This window comes from Macaca fascicularis, chromosome 12 (genome assembly GCF_037993035.2).
Source record: "Macaca fascicularis isolate 582-1 chromosome 12, T2T-MFA8v1.1".
NCBI lineage: Eukaryota > Metazoa > Chordata > Mammalia > Primates > Cercopithecidae > Macaca > Macaca fascicularis.
Genome location: NC_088386.1, coordinates 84,015,340 through 84,032,689, shown reverse-complemented (window position 1 = coordinate 84,032,689; position 17,350 = coordinate 84,015,340). Strand labels below are relative to the sequence as shown.

Sequence of the window (17,350 nt, the reverse complement as noted above, 5' to 3'; positions counted from 1 at the left end):
TAGATTTGGCAAGGAAGTGGTGAAAACAGAGCACATATACTGTTGGTGGGAATGTAAATCAGTACAATATCTATGGAATACAGTATGAACATTTCTTAAGGAACTAAAAGTAGACCTAACATTTGATCCAGCCATCCCACTACTGGGTATCTACCCAAAGTAAAAGCAGTCATAACAAAAAGACACCTGCATGCGTATGTTTTTTGCAGCACAATTCATGAAGGCAAAGATATGGAACCAACGTACATGCCCAGGGACCAATGAGTAAAGAAAATGTGGTATATGTACACCATGAAATGCTACTCGGTCACTTAAAAAAAAAAAAAAAAAAAGGATGAAATAATGTCTTTTGCAGCAACTTGGATGGAGCTCAAGGCCATTATTCCAAGTGAAATAACTCAGGAATAAAGGAAACAAATCCCGCATGTTCTCACTTGACTAAGCCATGGGTAGGCAAAGGCATACAGAGTGGTATCAGAGACTTTGGAGACTCTGAATAGCTACATCCAGAATGGGGAGGGTGGGAACTGGGTGGGGAATAAAAAACTACATATTGGGTATAATTCACACTACTCGGGTGACAAGTGTGCAAAAATCTGACTTAACCACTTTACAATTTATTCATGTAACCAAAAACCACTGATACCCGAAGACCTATTGAAATTTTTTTTAAGAATTAATTCTCTTTATTTTTTAACAATTTAATATATAAGGTACTTCTAAGAGGTAAGGACACTTTTCCCATCCATTACACTAAGACTCATAATACATTTATCTCAGCTTTTAGAGAAAGAACATATATCCATTTTTGTGACTACTGGAAAGTGTAAGGCTAAATTATATACATTGTGGTTATGAATGAAATCAGGTCTCTTATTCATATTTTTGTTTTGTTTGGTGTAAATTATATTTACTCTAATATACTTTTATTTTTAAAGGATGGAAAAATTTTGAGTAATAAATAAATGAATCCTTAACTAATCCTCAATAATATTCCTCAATTCTCAATAAGGAATTGCAATGAAATTTTAATTGTTATGAGTGCTCTAGCAAAGGTTTGAACACAGGAAAGTGAAGCAGGAGAGAAAATTCTTCAGTGTTCAAAGCCAAACAAATTTTACCAACAATAACAAAACCCACTTTTACTCTGTTTTCCCCATTTCTGTGCCTGTCATCAACATGCCCCTCTTGCCTAAGCAAAAAGGCTGTTTCTTTAACCCCCACTTAACTGCTTCTACCACTACCAAGTCTCATCTAACCACACCTTGTTTTTTATTTACATTTTTTTCACCCTAGACAAAGCTTCTATTGCTTCTTCTCGAATTATTTAAAAATTTAGAAACACTGCTTCCTGGGTAATCTTGATCAGACTTAACGTTTTGGGGGAAACCTAGTCTACTGGTAACTCAATATCTGCATGCCAACATAATTATTACTCACTAGTCTTTAGTTAAACATGATTCTCTTGTGCTTTCATGGGGTATTCTATTCATTTGCTTGTCATGCAGGTACATCCGCTACATTATAAACTCATGGGTAAAGATTATGTCTTCATTGTTTTATTTTCCTACAGTTCCTAGCTTAGTGCCTGGCAAGTAGCAAGGGTTCAGCAAATGGTGATCAAAATGTAAGGAAAAGCCTGCAAACTAATCTGCCTTCCTTTAAGCTGCTCTCTCTTCATTCGTCTAACACACATATCACTTTTAAATTAAACTTTTTTGTTTTTTTAGATTTTTTGAGACAGAGTTTTGCTCTGTCACCCAGGCTGGAGGGCAGTGGTGTGATCATGTCTCACTGCAACCTTTACCTCCTGGGCTCAAGTGATCCTCCCACGTCAGTCTCTCAAGGAGCTGTAACTACAAGTGTGCACCATCATGTCTGGCTAAGTTTTTCTACTTTTTTATTATTTTTTTTGTAGAGATGGGGTCTCACTATGTTTTCCAGGATGGTCTTGAACTCCTGGCCTTAAGAGATCCACCTGCCTCAGTCTCCCAAAGTGCTGGAATTTGAGGCATGAACCAATGTGGTTGGTCTAGTTAAACTTCTTAAAGGATAGCATGGTTCATCTGATTCCCCTGCAATTGTTCCTCTCCATATAATGATGAGACAAAAATGCCTAATTATAAGAATCCAAATCACAGAACACATTTCCACCTACTCTGCTATATCTAATCTCTCTTTCCAGTTTCCTGAATATCCCATCCCTATGGTTTGCCAGCCCAGTACCTTTGCTCCAAGTTGACTCTCTATTTAAATGTTTGCCTGCCGTGTTCCTCTCCACCTTAAAAAGCACAACTCAAGTGGTCTTTTGTTTGTGAAAGTATTCCTCAATTCCCAAGCTGGAAGTGTTATCATTACAAACTGCCCTATTATTTTACTTCTTTCTGGGCACTTAATATGGCCTACTTAAACATAAGAAACCAAAATGTATTTCTCATCTGGCCATATTTTATTGAAAGTTAGAGGTGACAAGGAACTCTTTATGTGCCTTCCCTTTTCTAATGTTTACCATCTTCACTGCCATTGCTAATCACAGTGCTTGATAAATATAATAAGTTTTCAATAAATATTAATTAGATAAATGTATACTTGGTATTATTTCTAAATGGTGCATTTTTAAACAACGTGGAAGGTTATACATATATAATATTCACTTTTTCTTTTTTTTTTTTTTTGAGATGGAGTCTCACTCTTGGTGCCCAGGCTGGAGTGCAGTGGTGCAACCTCGGCTCACTGCAACTTCAGCTCACTGCAACCTCTGCTTCCCGGGTTCAAGGGAATCTCCTTCCTCAGCCTCTCAAGTAGCTGGGATTACAGGCACTTGCCACGACACCCAGATAATTTTTGTATTTTTAGTAGAGGCGGGTTTCACCATGTTGGCCAGGCTGGTCTTGAACTCCTGACCTCAGGTAATCCACTGACTTGGCTTCCCAAAGTGCAGGATTACAGGCATAAGCCACCGCACCCAGCCTTATAACATTCACTTTTCCTCTAGGCTTAGTTATGTAAGGGAATATATTTGCTGAATAGATGTGAGTAAGAAATTGCTACTGTTTGCAACCAAAATTAAAACTTTTAACTTAATTTTCTTTTTTTTCCAACTTAAACTGCCTAATGAAAACTTTAACTTGTTACCACCTTCTACAGGTAAACTCAGCAATATCAATAAAAAGCCTTTAAAAGATCACAGTCATTGAGCCAGTGATACCAATTTTAGTAATGCTACTAATGCAACAAATGATGTACATATCAATTTATCTATAAGAATATTGACTGAATAATACAAAATAAAAATATTTTAAGACATAGTATATATTTACAGATATAACAGAAAATACAAAACACTAATTCATATTCTCAAAGGATAGAAGAAAACAAATTTGTTACAAAATAATAAAGAAAATCAACAAAGTATATATACAATTGGTATGGTTTGGCTGTGTCCCCACCCAAATCTCACCTTGAATTGTAATTCCCACAATTCCCACAAGTCATGGGAGAAACCTTGTGAAAGGTGATTGAATCATGGAGGTGGGTATTTCCTATGCTGTTCTCGTGATAGTGAGTGGGACTCACGAGATCTGATGATTTTAAAAATGGGAGTTTTCCTACACAAGCCCTCTTTTCTTGTCTGTTGCTGTGTGAGATGTGCTTTTCACCTTCCTCCATGGTTGTGAGGTCTCCCCAGTCACATGGAACTGTAAGTCCCTTTAACTGCTTTCTTTTGTAAATTGCCCAGTCTTGGGTATGTTGCCATCAGCAGTGTGAAAACAGACTAATACAGTAAATTGGTATCAGGAGTTGGATGCTGCTGAAAAGATACCCAAAGATGTAGAAGCAACTTTGGAACTGGGTAACAGGCAGAGGCTGGAATAGTTTGGAAGGCTCAGAAGAACACTGGAGAAGGTGGAAAAGTTTGGAACTCCCTAAAGACTTGTTGAGTGGTTTTGACCAAAATGCTGATAATGATATGGACAATGACATCCAGGCTGAGGTTGTCTCAGATGGAGATGAGGAACTTGTTGGGAACTGGAGCCAAGGTGACTCTTGTTATGTTTTAGAAAAGAGACTGGCGGCATTTTGCTCCTGCCCTAGAGATTTGTGGAACTTTGAACTTGAGAGAGATGATTTCGAGTATCTGGAGGAAGAAATGTCTAAGCAGCAAAGCATTCAAGAGGTGACTTGGGTGCTATTAAAGATATTCAGTTTTATAAGGGAAGCAGAGCATAAAAGTTCAGAAAATTTGCAGCCTGCCAATGCAATAGAAAAGAAAATCCCATTTTCTGAGGAGAAATTCAAGCTAGTTGCAGAAATTTGCATAAGTAACAAGGAGCCAAATGTTAATCATCAAGACAATGCGGAAAATGTCTCCAGGGCATGTCAGAGGGCTTCATGGCAACCCCAGAGGTTTAAGAGGATAACATGATTTCCTGGGCTAGGCCAGGGTCTCTCTGCTTTATGAAGTCTAGGGACTTGATGGCCTGCATCCCAGGTGCTCCAGCCACGACTAAAAGTGGCCAAGGTATGGCTTGGCTGTTGCTTCAGAGGGTGCAAGCCCCAAGTCTTGGCAGCTTCCACATGGTATTGAGCCTGCGGATGCCCAGAAGTCAAGAACTGAAGTTTGGGAACCTCCGCCTAGATTTCAGAAGATGTATGGAAATGCCTGGATGTCCAGGCAGAAGTTTGCTGCAGGGGTAGGGTCCTCATAGAGAATCTCTCCTAGGGCAGTGTGGAAGGGAAATGTGGGGTCAGAGTCCCCACACAGAGTCCCTACTGGGGCACCACCTAGTGGAGTTGTGAGAAGAGGGCCACCATCCTCCAGACCCGAGAATGGTAGATCCACCAACGACTTGCACCCTGCACCTGGAAAAGACTCAGACACTCAATGCCAGCCCATGAAAGCAGTCAGAAGGGATGCTATACCCTGCAAAGCCACAGGGGCAGAGCTGCCCAAGACCATGGGAACTCACCTCTTACATCAGCATGATCTGGATGTGAGACATGGCATCGAAGGAGATCATTTTGGAGCTTTAAGATTTGACTGCCCCACTGGATTTTGGACCAGCATGGGACCTGTAGCCCCTTTGCATTGACCAATTTCTCCCATTTGGAATGGCTATATTTACCCAATGCCTGTACCCTATTTTATCTAGGAAGTAACTAACTTGCTTTTGATTTTACAGGCTCATAGGAAGAAGGGACTTGCCTTGTCTCTAATGAGACTTTGGATTGTGGACTTTAGACCTGATGCTGAAATGAGTTAAGACTTCGTTGGATTGTTGGGAAGGCATGTTTGGTTTTGAAATGTGAGGACATGAGATTTGAGGGGGCCAGGGATGGAATGATAAGGGTTTGGCTGTGTCCCCACCCAAATCTTATCTTGATTTGTACCTCCCACAATTCCCACATGTTGTGGCAGGAACCTGGTGGGTAGTGATTGAATCATGGGGGCGAGTCTTTCCTGTGCTGTTCTCATGATAGTGAGTGGGTCTCACAAAATCTGATGGTTTTAAAAATGGGCGTTTGCCTGCACAAGCTCTCTTCTCTTGTCTGCTGCTGTGTGAGACGTGCCTTTCATCTTCCTCCATGATTATGAGACCTCCCCAGTCACATAGAAATGTAAGTCCATTAAACATCTTTCTCTTGTAAATCTCCCAGTCATGAGTATGTCTTTATCAGCCACATGAAAATGAACTAAATATAATACTATCATTGTAATTTTGCTTAAAAGAAAAATCCAACAAAACAAAAATAAAATTATATAGAACAAAATGATGACAGAGGTTATTTTCAGAAAAAAGGCTCATCAGTGCTTTTAATTTTATTTTATTTTTATGCATTTTACTATTTTTTGCAATGTAAGACTATATTTTTAAACATTCAGCACATAATAATAGCATTTTTATAATTTCAAGTCCTTTTTGGAAATAATGGAAAATGTATAAACAATCATTTATTCTTACCTGGGTATGCTCAAATATAGTTGAAAGAAAATGGACACTTGACTTTATATAGCTTCTATCATACAGTTGCCATCAGAATTCTTCTATCACTTTCTCTCCTATGTATATCAGATGGAATCATAAATAACTAAAAAGAAAAATATAATTGGACTTAGAATTAATCAATAATTACATTTCTGTTTATTTTAAATTTAGAAGTTCAGCATATCTTTTAAAATTCTAATTATGTTTCTTGAAAATGTTCAAGACAATTACCAAATAATAGGAAAATAATGATAAAATATGTAAATATTTGGAAAAGATTGTTACTGATACCTACGTAATGAAAAATAGCAAGATTTGTAGATGATGTGTTAAATGTTTTAACTAACAGATATGTTACTATTAAAGCTTGGTGATAGTTCTTTAATAATATATGCCTTTCCCCCTTGAACAACAAGGTGCCCCAACTATCTCTTTCACATACTATTTATTTGGACTAACCAATCTCATACCCTGTTAATGATGATTACGAAGGTGAAACTGAATTTTAGAAGGCACTGATTTATTTTCATTTTCATTCTGCTTTGACTGTTATGGCAAGGCATTCAGATAGCTTATCCTTCTATTCATAATCATGCTATAACTAGAAGAGATATATTAATTGGTTAAGACTTTTATATTTTTATTCCAACAAACAAAACAAAAATTCTCTCTGGGTAGACACAACAGCACAAACTATGTCTTCCTTTAATTATATGATTTCGAATGTACCTCTGACATAAGTTCAAATAGTACCAGAAGAATTCACAGCGTAGTATCTTTTGCCAAAACACTAAAAAGACCTGACCTTTTTGAAGGAGGGGGAAAAATGGAGAAACATATCTAAGTCGTGTGCCCTGCTTCTCATCATAACTTTGATACAAACCTCTTGATACAGACATTGATGATGCCATATGTGTACTTTTTACTTTCTTAAATAGACAGATCTCACATATTATTTTATCCCTTCCTCTTTGTTTCAATCTAAGCCATCTGAATACTTTGAAAGCCATCTTTTTCCATCTTAGCTACATATTCATCAGAAGCCTATTGACCTATTTGTTCACTCTATTTGTTTTCTTCTGCCTCAGCCTCCTGAGTAGCTGGGACTACAATTGTATGGCATCACGCCCAGCTAATTTTTGTATTTTTAGTAGAGGGGGGTTTTGCCATGTTGGTCAGTCTGGTCTCGAACTCCTGACCTCAGGTGATCTGCCCGCCTTGGACTCCCAAAGTGCTGGGTGGATTATAGGTGTGAGCCACCACATCCAGCTTCTTTTTCATTTTCTAACATGACTTTAGAGAGAAATAAAGGATCTCAGTTTAGGTTGTCCTGGAGGCAAACACTGAGGTAATAATAACTTCAATGTGAGAAGTTTATTTGGGAGATAATCCCAGGAAATATTAGCAGGGTTGAAAAGAAAGAAGTGAGACCCGGAATGGAAGACTTCTTACCAGCACAGAGATCATTATCAGACCTGTAACACTATTGGCAACTGCAGCTTAATCTGGCTGGGGAAAATCAGACATCCAGTGTGTAATACACCCCTCAGCTATATCTCACTGTAAGAATGAGACCTAGCATATTTATATACCAATTCTCATTAGTCATTAGCTGAGGGTTGCTCCCAGGGGCATTGATTCCCTAGAACTTTCAGTCTGTTTGGTTAACAAAGTGGTCTCTTGTGGCCAAAGAATCCCTTAGGTAAAGAAATGCAGGATAAGCATTAGAAATTTTGCCAGTTTGAACTATAGCACTAAAAGAGAGGTTATAGGCTGATCATCTACAGCATCTACAACAAAAAGCAACAATTTTAAATTTTGAATTAAAATATTAGCACAGTATATTTTAAGGTCATATATTGATATTTTATAATTTTAGTGAAAAACAATGTTTGCTTAACTCGGACCATTATTTATTAAATCATATGTTATTTTCTTAGTACTGACTGGATCTTAGCATGTATTAATTACACAATTCACTTCACCTTGCTGTAAAATGTAAAGGTTGTATCATCACATACTTCCAGCTCTAAAAATAGATGTGTTTATCCTGGACAGGAAATTTCAAGCACGACACATAGCTAAAAGGTAAACTATAAAACCATATCATGATTTCCACAGTCGTTTATCAGATCATGTTTTTCTTGTTTGTTGGTCTTAGATGAGAGGAGAGAAAAGGAAGAACAAAATTATTTATCTTTTAGGATGACATAGTTTTTCCATTTTTATTTTGACAACTATTGATCTTATGAACAGAAATTAGAGAGAAATAATTTGAGATAAATAACTTATCAAAACTCTTCAATACATTTCATTCCCAAATTTTATAGAAGAAAATATTTTTCTTAAAATAGTCAATTCAATTTAATCAAGATAAATAATTGTTAATAAAACTCTTCAGTAGATTTAATTCCAAAATTTAATAAAAGAAAATCTTTTCCTTGAAATGGTCAATTCAATTTAACATCCCCGTAGCCTTTATTTTTATCTTAAATTCACTGAAACCCAGTCACACTGAGGAAATACTTTTCAAACTAGAATATTTTATGCAATGTGACAGAATAAAGAAGAGCACAAAAATACACACATCAAAAAATAAGAACTAACTTATGCCTACTTCTGTCTTTCTTCTTGCAGGAAATGACATATTTTCCAAATGGGATCTATTATTCTATGTCTGATATGATTAGATTTTTCATAGAAAGAGCACTTTGAATATTCTTGCAAAACTCAGATTGGCTTAGGGGCTGCTCTTTTGAACATATTTTACTTTAAAATATAAAATCCTGATTTCCAATTCAAATGCTTCTTAAAATTTTAGTATGAACATAATATGCTCAATTTGATACTGTTTTGCCACCATTTATTACACATTTTCACACAATTTGGAGATGTATATGAAATTAAATGAAACCAACTATTTCTTTACTAAAACTTCCTTTATCCCCAACAGTACCATTTAAGAAAAACATTATTAATGCTGCAATATGACAAAATGCTTCAATTTGTTAATGTAACAGGTAAATCTTTAAATATTCTATATGTAATAAACCAAGCAAAACAAACAAGTCAGGCCAAATTGTATTTCTACTTGTCATCATGTGAAATATGGACCATCATTATCATGATCTTAAAATATTTTCAAAATCATTATTCTCTTTTTTACCTAGGCCCAAGAATTTAACAGTATTTAATCTAATTTGCAAAATGTTTTAGGAGTTTTCCTGGATATTTATTTCTTATCCTCTATAGGCTCCTAAATTCAAAATATATAAAATTAGATCTTGGCCCTGATTTTCTTTTCTATATTTTTCTTTTTTGTCTTGTGACATTAAGTAAGTAGTACAATCCCCACTGATTGCTCACACCTGAAATCTGGCATTATTAATCCTTCTTTTTTCCCTTACCACCTACGTGCAGTTAAATAAATTCAAGTCTACTTAATACAACAATCTCCAGTTTGTTTTCTCTCCCAGTTTACACTCCCCACCTATCCATCCCTAGCCAGTGGTAATTTCTCTAACAAGTAATTTGGCCACATCACCAATGGACAAAGTACATATGCCTTCGTATGCCTTTAAGACACCTTCTTAAATGTTTTCACCCCAATGTTCTAAGCAAAACATACAAAGAAAGTGATATTAGGATGATTGTCCTAAGTAGCCCGGAGCAATCACTTCCTATGTATTCTAGTCATCTCACTAAGGAAATGACATACAAATAGTCATACCTATACCCCTACACTCTTAAGGAAAATAACATTAGAAAAGTAATTTTGTTCATTAACACAATATTCACTGAACAGCTATTGAATGCCCAGTTGTTTAGTTACTAGTGAGAGGAAAATAAGTCTGTATACTCCTTTGCATGCATCAGTGTGATAAGGACTATGTTCCTGGCAAGGCTAGGTGCTGCAGAAAAGTCTTCCTAAAAGAGGTAAGACTCATTAACCTTCAGTTAACAGAAGCTGTCCAGTGAGGAAGGTGGGGAAAGTCACAGTTGGCAAAGGAAACATCATAAGCAAAGGCACAGGAATAAGAAAGAACACGCCATCTTCAAGGATAGGCTATAAGAATATTTTATTTTAAAATAGAATATTTATAGGAAACTCTTTTGTATAAAACTTGAGGAATAAGATGAGGCCACATCAGGAAGTCTCCTGATTGCCATGTTATAACATTTGTATTTTACCTTTAAGGTGATGGAAGTATGATTAAACAGGGAAGCAGTACAGTAAGATATGTGTTTTAGATAGGTGTTTAGGATGATCATATTGCCAAGGCGGCTCTGAAGAGACATGAAAGGGAGGGGATGAGACAAGCAAATTACTTCTTAGAAATTTGTGTATATTTGTTAGATGCTAATGCAAAATAGACTCAAGGCATTCATATTTATAAGATGTAAAACTGGAACGATCTTTATAATTTAATTTATATAGGAATAGAACCAGACAAAGATAGCTTTGATCCTGGGTTTTTCTATTCCCAGAAATCAGATAAGACCAAAAATTCATATCACCTGTTATTCTTCCAAATGCATTCTGAGTTCCATACCCTCAGCTTTCAGTATGGTAATGAAAAAAGTGATAGTGGATGAGACATGAAAAACTCTTCAGAACACATAAGAATTTTAAATTTATCAATTTAAAATCAAATTCAATCCATGCTTTCCATTGCATTTGCTGTGAAACTTTCAGCAGTGCTTTGAAGCTCTCAATGGCAGGAAATTTTTCTAATTAAAAAAAGTAGAACAATTATCAAGTCATTCACTCTTTTTGCTGAAATTAGTGGAAAACAGAAGTCACTTTCCCTGAAACGTTTGGTTATTAAAATTTTCAGTATATATAGTGTGAATATGTCTATGAACAAAACACTTAGAAAATGAGAAAATTATAAGGAAAACAAAAATCATCTATATTAAGATAAACTAAAATATAACATTTAGACACCTTCCACCCAGTCTTTTCCTAAAACTGAAATTGTACTACACATATGCAAAGTTCAGCTATTTCACCCTCCAAACCTCATGTTGAAATGTGATCCCCAATGTCAAACATGGGACCTAGTGAGAGGTATTTGAGTCATGGGGGCAGAACCCTCATGAATGGCTTGGTGCCATCCTGGTGGTAATGAGTGAGTTATTGCTCTGTTAGCCCCTTGAAAGAGCTGTTTGTTAAAAAGAGCCTGGCACATCCCTCCCCTCTCTCTTTTGCCTCCTCTCTTGCCATGTCATCTCTGCTCATGCAGGCTGCACTTCAATTTCTGCCATGAGCCTGAACAGCCTAAAGCCCTAAACAGAAGCAGATGGTGGCACCATGTGTCTTATATAGCTTGCAGAACCATGAGCCAAATAAACGTCTTTTCCTTATAAATTACCTAGCCTCAGGTATTCCTTTATAGCAATACAAAGACAACATACAATTTCATTTCCTCCCTTTTGTCACCTACAGTGCAATCATATTCTTATATCATTAAATAAGTCTTCAAATAAATAATATCGGCATAGCACATCACCTTATAACTTTTTTTGCCCATTCTAATGTTCCATATTTAAGATTTTTCCGTTTTTTTTTCTATATAGAGACACTGTGATGAGTAGAACTGAAGCAAAGTAGTGTAGTGACTAAAATGACTGTAGTTGGCCTGGAAAGTGTTATAAGCCTGATTCCAAAACTATGTTGCCTTGACGGGATACGCCTTAGTCTCCTCATCCATATAATCTAACATAGTGTTGCTTTGAGAAATAAATGATTACAAAGTTTGCGAAACACTTAAAGCACTGAATGATATATTCTACATATATATTTTATCTGTTATATAAATCATTGCTTAAACATCAGACCATCGAGACAAGGGAGAATGGAAATTACCGGATCAAAGTCTGTATATAATTATAATACTTTGTCTGGAAAATAGGGCAAATTACACTCCCACAGAAGTGAAAAAGTATGCAAATCTCACCCCAATCTTCCTGTATTGTTCATATATATTAGGGTTTTAAAAATTTATTTTAATTCAATAGGAAAATTGAATTATAATAGGAAAATTGCCTTACATATTGTTTTAGATTTGCATTTCATTTATGTAACATTAGCTTTTGCCCAATTAGCTTTTTGCAAAATTTTTTCTTATTGATAAATTTCCTATTCTCAATTTTTATTGTACCTTTTATATAACTAAGAACTAAGGGGAGAAGATAATTTCTAGCTCAACCCCCTAATCAATAGTTTGGGTATTCATTCTTATCTGAACCAATGAAGTGATAAGCACATTGCTAACCAATTGGTAGGTGTGCAGAATCACTGACTGGCTTAAGACAATCAGGGAGTATTCTTGGAGATACAAATATGGCCAATTCTCCTAAGTCATACAGCTTCCACACGTGATGAAAGGTGAGTTCCACTGAGAAAAATCTTGTCCATTATAAACACAGTGGTAGGTAAATTTAGAAATAAATGCTAAGTACACGTTAATGTGAACTTAGACATAAATGAGATAATCTATACACAGCACTAATCATAAAGCCCAACACATAAAATCTCAGCAATTTACAGTAATTATTATTTCTGTTGGTGTGTTTAAAAGTTCCGTATCTTTCACACTGTAAATAAAACCATAGTACATATCTTTGTACATAAACATTTGTTGTGCTCGTCTCAAATTCTTTTTTTTTTTTTTTGAGATAGACTCTTGCTCTGTTGCCCAGGATGGAGTACAGTGGTGCAATCTCGACTCACCACAACCTCCACCCCCTGGATTCAAATGATTCTCCTGCCTCAGCCTCCCAAGTAGCTGGGACTACAGGTGCGTACCACCATGCCCAGCTAATTTCTGTATTTTAGTAGAGATAGGGATACACTATGCTGGGCAGGCTGGTCTCGAAATCCTGACCTCGTGATCTGTCAACCTTGGCCTCCCAAAGTGCTGGGATTACAGGCATGAACCACTGCGCCCGACCCAAATTATTTCTTTATTGTGGCTTCATATAAGTGAAATTCCTGTCAAAAAGTATTTGATCTTTTAAGCATTTTAATGCACATCATCAAGTTATTTTCTGGAAAGATATGTCAAGAAAGACTTCCACCAGTAGCATATGACAATGTTGAATTTAAACCACACTTGCCAGCAATTATCTTTTTAATCTTTGACAATTTGGCAAATTTTGTACCTTTTCCTAAAATGCATACTTCTTTAACTGCAAGTGAAGTATGAGTTTATATGTTTACTTTATTGAATGCTTATTTTATAATTTTTATTTTCCTTTTGGTGTGCTTTTCAATTTCATGACATTTCAATGAGATTTTCTGACATTTTAATAAAAACCTTATGGCTTATGGCTTTTGAACTTTTTGTTCCTTTAACTTGGTTGCTCTTCTTACAGGTAACCAACTGTTCACTCAATTCCATCAGATTAGGAAAGGTTGCTTTACATTTTATTTTCCCTTAATGTCATTATTATACGTTTTGTCCATAAAATGCTGTAATGTAAATTGCTAAATCTTACAGTAAGACCTTACCTATGAATTCATACAAAGGCATTAAAGCAAGTAAGTCATTATCATAGGTGTTTTTAAAAGTATATTTAATTAATTATTAAAATTGTATTTGTCGAATGTGTTTTATAGATTTAATTACATTTAATTTTGGGGATTAATCATCTCTGCATTTAGTTTATCATTTAACACTAGGAACACAGTTAAACCTTGAACAACACAGGTGGACTGCATGGGTCGGTCCACCTCCAGGTAGATTTTTTTTCAATAAATACACTTGGCCCTCCACACCCACAGGGTCTGCATCTGAAATCAAACTCAAATGGAAAATACTGGCATTCACAGAATACAAAACATGTGGATATGGAGGGCTGGCTTTTCATATATACGGGTTCCACATGGCTACTGCAGCCTTACTTGAACATGCACAGATTTTGTTATCTGCTGGTGGCCGTGGAATCAATCCCCTGAGGATACAGGGGAGCGAATATATTTGTTAAACACTGCAAATATGGATCTCAGCACCAAGATCAATAGAAACAGAATTTTTTCCAAATATTCCCCATATTTTAAGCTTCTGCCTTCCTTCTTTCATTTAGAAGATGAAATTATGATTCTCCATTCTTTACTATAGTATTTTAATACATTAGAAATACTCAGATGATTAAAGAAAATATTTATACAACACCTATTCTAAAAGCCACTATTAATTTTTAAGACTACCTGTTACTCCTAGAAGCTGTAAAACTATGTAAATATATTTCAGTATTAATGAAAAGAGAGCAAGTCTTCATTAAGGGTTCTTATTAAGCATTTTTGTAAACAGTCACACAATGGAAGTTGTTGGAATGAAGGAAATCAGGAAACTGTGGTTCATTTCCTGATGAAAAGTTGGGCCAGAAAGCATTCATTAACTTGGATTACATAAAAAGTCATTAGTTTAATTTTTCCAGTCCTGTGGAGTTTAATTTTGTTCACATTAATATCCATAGAGTGTGTAATATATTTAAAGACAAATTTCAGCGAGCTATTATACAGTCTTCCAATTTCCCACAGTTGCAGGATGCAGCGGTCAGGAGCTTTACTAATACTTGTCTCTATTCTACATTAATTGTAGTATCACCATAATTGGATATAATTTCACTCAAATTATACAAACACTGTTCAGTAAAATCTGGAATACCTTCTGTACCAATATAATCAAGCAGAAAAACATATACAAATTCGTCTGTTGTTAGCCATATCATAATAATTGTTTCACAGATGAGGAAACCGTCTCAGAGATGCAGACATCACCAATATTTTATATGATGATTGGTTATGCCTGAAGGCCCTTCTTCAGCAATCGAACATTTTCAATATCAATGTTTTGTGATTGTTCTTTATGTTACTCTAATACCAAATGTTATTTCACCATTTAAACTGTTGCTCTGGAATGAAGAGAGACAAATGATCTCTCTTCATTTCAGATGAATTAATAACATATTTTACACCGCAAGCAAATGAAGAAATCACTGTTCAGTAGCATTTTCACAAAACAGTGTGCATTTCACCCTGCATTTAACTTGTTTATACATACATGGTGATTTCCTGTCACCACCCAACACCCTCCCCCCCACCAAAATATTCTGGTAATAGCACCTTGAATTTCCTTTGCAGACTTACTTTTTTTTTTTTTTCCTCTTTCCTGGTAGTTATGTTTGGCTAAGGGTGACCCAAGTTGTAGTTCCAGTACTGGTCAATGGCAGTACCATGATCCTAATAATAATTATTCACTTATGAGTGGGAATGTGGACTAAGTTAAAATAAAGAAAATACAATCAGCACCCTTTTTTAAAAAACTAGAAAGAAACAATCCCTTTCCACTTGAATTAACTAACTGAAGGACTGAAAACCTGGTGGCTATTTTGTCCTCATGTTTCTTGCCTTAAAATATAATTCAGTGGATAACAGAGCTATGAGAGGGAAACAAATTATCTACCTGCCTGGATTCAGTCAGGCCTGAAGGACCACTCTAGAACTTTCTACTATAGTAACCAATGTATATTATTTGGCTTAACTGAGCTTTAATTGGTTGTCTGCCAAGTACAACCAAATAATTACTCTTAAATGTATATGTTCTTTACTAATGTATACTACACATTTTATTGAATTTTTCTATGGCTTCTCCCAAATTGAGATAATATTAGTAAATAATAATGAGCCAAAATGATTGATTGATATTTTGAAGGAAATAAAAGTTTTCTATAAAATGATACAGATACTCTTTTGGTGTTTTGAAAACATTTGTTATTGTTAGAAGCTAAAAAGGGACATGGAATTTCAGATGAGCCTTCAGTAGATTTTAAGAATTATTTATACTTTAAATATGTTTATATACTTTAAAATTTTTATGTTTGCTCAAGAAATAATGTCGCACAGTTTTTCATCAAATTTAGGTTGTGATATCCTATTAATTACATCTTCACTTCTTTTGAAGAGAGTAGAGGAGACCGATTTTTAAAACTGTAAATAAACAGATTTAGAAGAGATATGAACAATTTCATAAATGTGATATGTTACAGGTGATGTTGAGCACTCCCTAATTTAATAATTACACAAAGACAAATGATCTCTCTTGATTCCAGATGAATTAATAACATATTTTACACTGCAAGCAAATGAAGAAATCACTGGAAGCTTAATAGTATTACTCCAATTCAATTCTACTCTAATAAGGTATTTTCTTATTTCTTTGAAGCTCTTCCCAAAGACAAAAGCTAAGTAAATCCTTGGCATCTTAGTAACTGGTCAAATAAGTTTCTAGAGTAATTATCTGCTTTGATACCTTTTCACTGCCTAAGCATCCAACATCTACTATGTGATATCTCAATGATCTGTCAAAAAATAAAAATAAAAACACTAGACACTTAAACTATCAGTGTTTATGGAACTGGGAAAAAGTAAATCCAACTTTATTTTATAAGAAACTTAAGATATATCAGACACCTGTGTTTATAATTTCAGTATTGAAAACTGGATGCTGGTATACATGACAGCATCACAAAATATCATAAAGAACCAAAATATAAAGAACCAAAAATGTATCTCTAAATATCAACTATTAAATAAATAAAAGTTTACCTTATTGAAGCTCATTTTTCTTCATTGTTCCCTCATAAAATATTAGGCTACTTTTCTTTTCTCTCAAATTAGTTCAACTGTATTATACTATTTAAATCTGATTGCTACTGAAGGTACTTGATTCCTCTCTAGAATGTTCTTCCCCATGATTCCTCTCTCTGTTAGAGCTTAGTTCCCACTTCAAACAGAATTCAATAAACTATAACTACTTAAGAAAGAGATCATGCATTATAAATATATATACATATACATTTTAATCCCTTCCTTCCCCAGCTCCATAAAACAGACTGTGCTATAAATGAGTATATAAAATTCTTATAATAAACAAGCATTATATTCTATTTACCCAAGCTAAGGACATCTTTCTCTTCAGGCTATTCTTGGATAGAAGGATAAAATGCAGAAGGGAATTTTTTCTCTCTCCTAACACAACTTTAAAAATATCTCTGACCTTTTCAGTTATCTATCATTGATTCTGTGATACCTGAAGATAGTTTCCTACCTATGAGGAGAGAAGATTGCAATCATCTCATTTGAGCTCAGTCTCCAAAGACCCAATGATATGGTTTAGTGTAGATAGCAAGTATCTTCTTTGTTCACAGATTTTCAGAAGAATAAAAGGGGCAGAAATATCAACATAAAAAGGTCAAGTCTAATTTCATTTAACAATTACATATGTCACATGGAGGTTAGGTCAAAATAATCTATAGAGCACTTGCAAAATGATGTTAATAATACCTATTCTCCC

General features: G+C 35.1%; 1 protein-coding gene across 20 annotated transcripts in view; it reads right to left on the bottom strand.

The window, feature by feature from the left end:
* The window catches only part of GULP1 (GULP PTB domain containing engulfment adaptor 1), a 306,186-nt gene that overhangs the window by 204,744 nt on the left and 84,092 nt on the right, over positions 1 to 17,350 (bottom strand). For 17 of the 20 annotated variants that reach the window (XR_010579987.1, XR_012420970.1, XM_065525750.1 and 14 more), the window contains one exon: positions 5,964 to 6,090. The exons of the other annotated variants lie outside the window; for them this stretch is intronic. The gene's annotated coding sequence lies outside the window, so the exon portion shown is untranslated. The remainder of the gene's footprint in view (positions 1 to 5,963; positions 6,091 to 17,350) is intronic. 20 annotated transcript variants of the gene reach the window in all.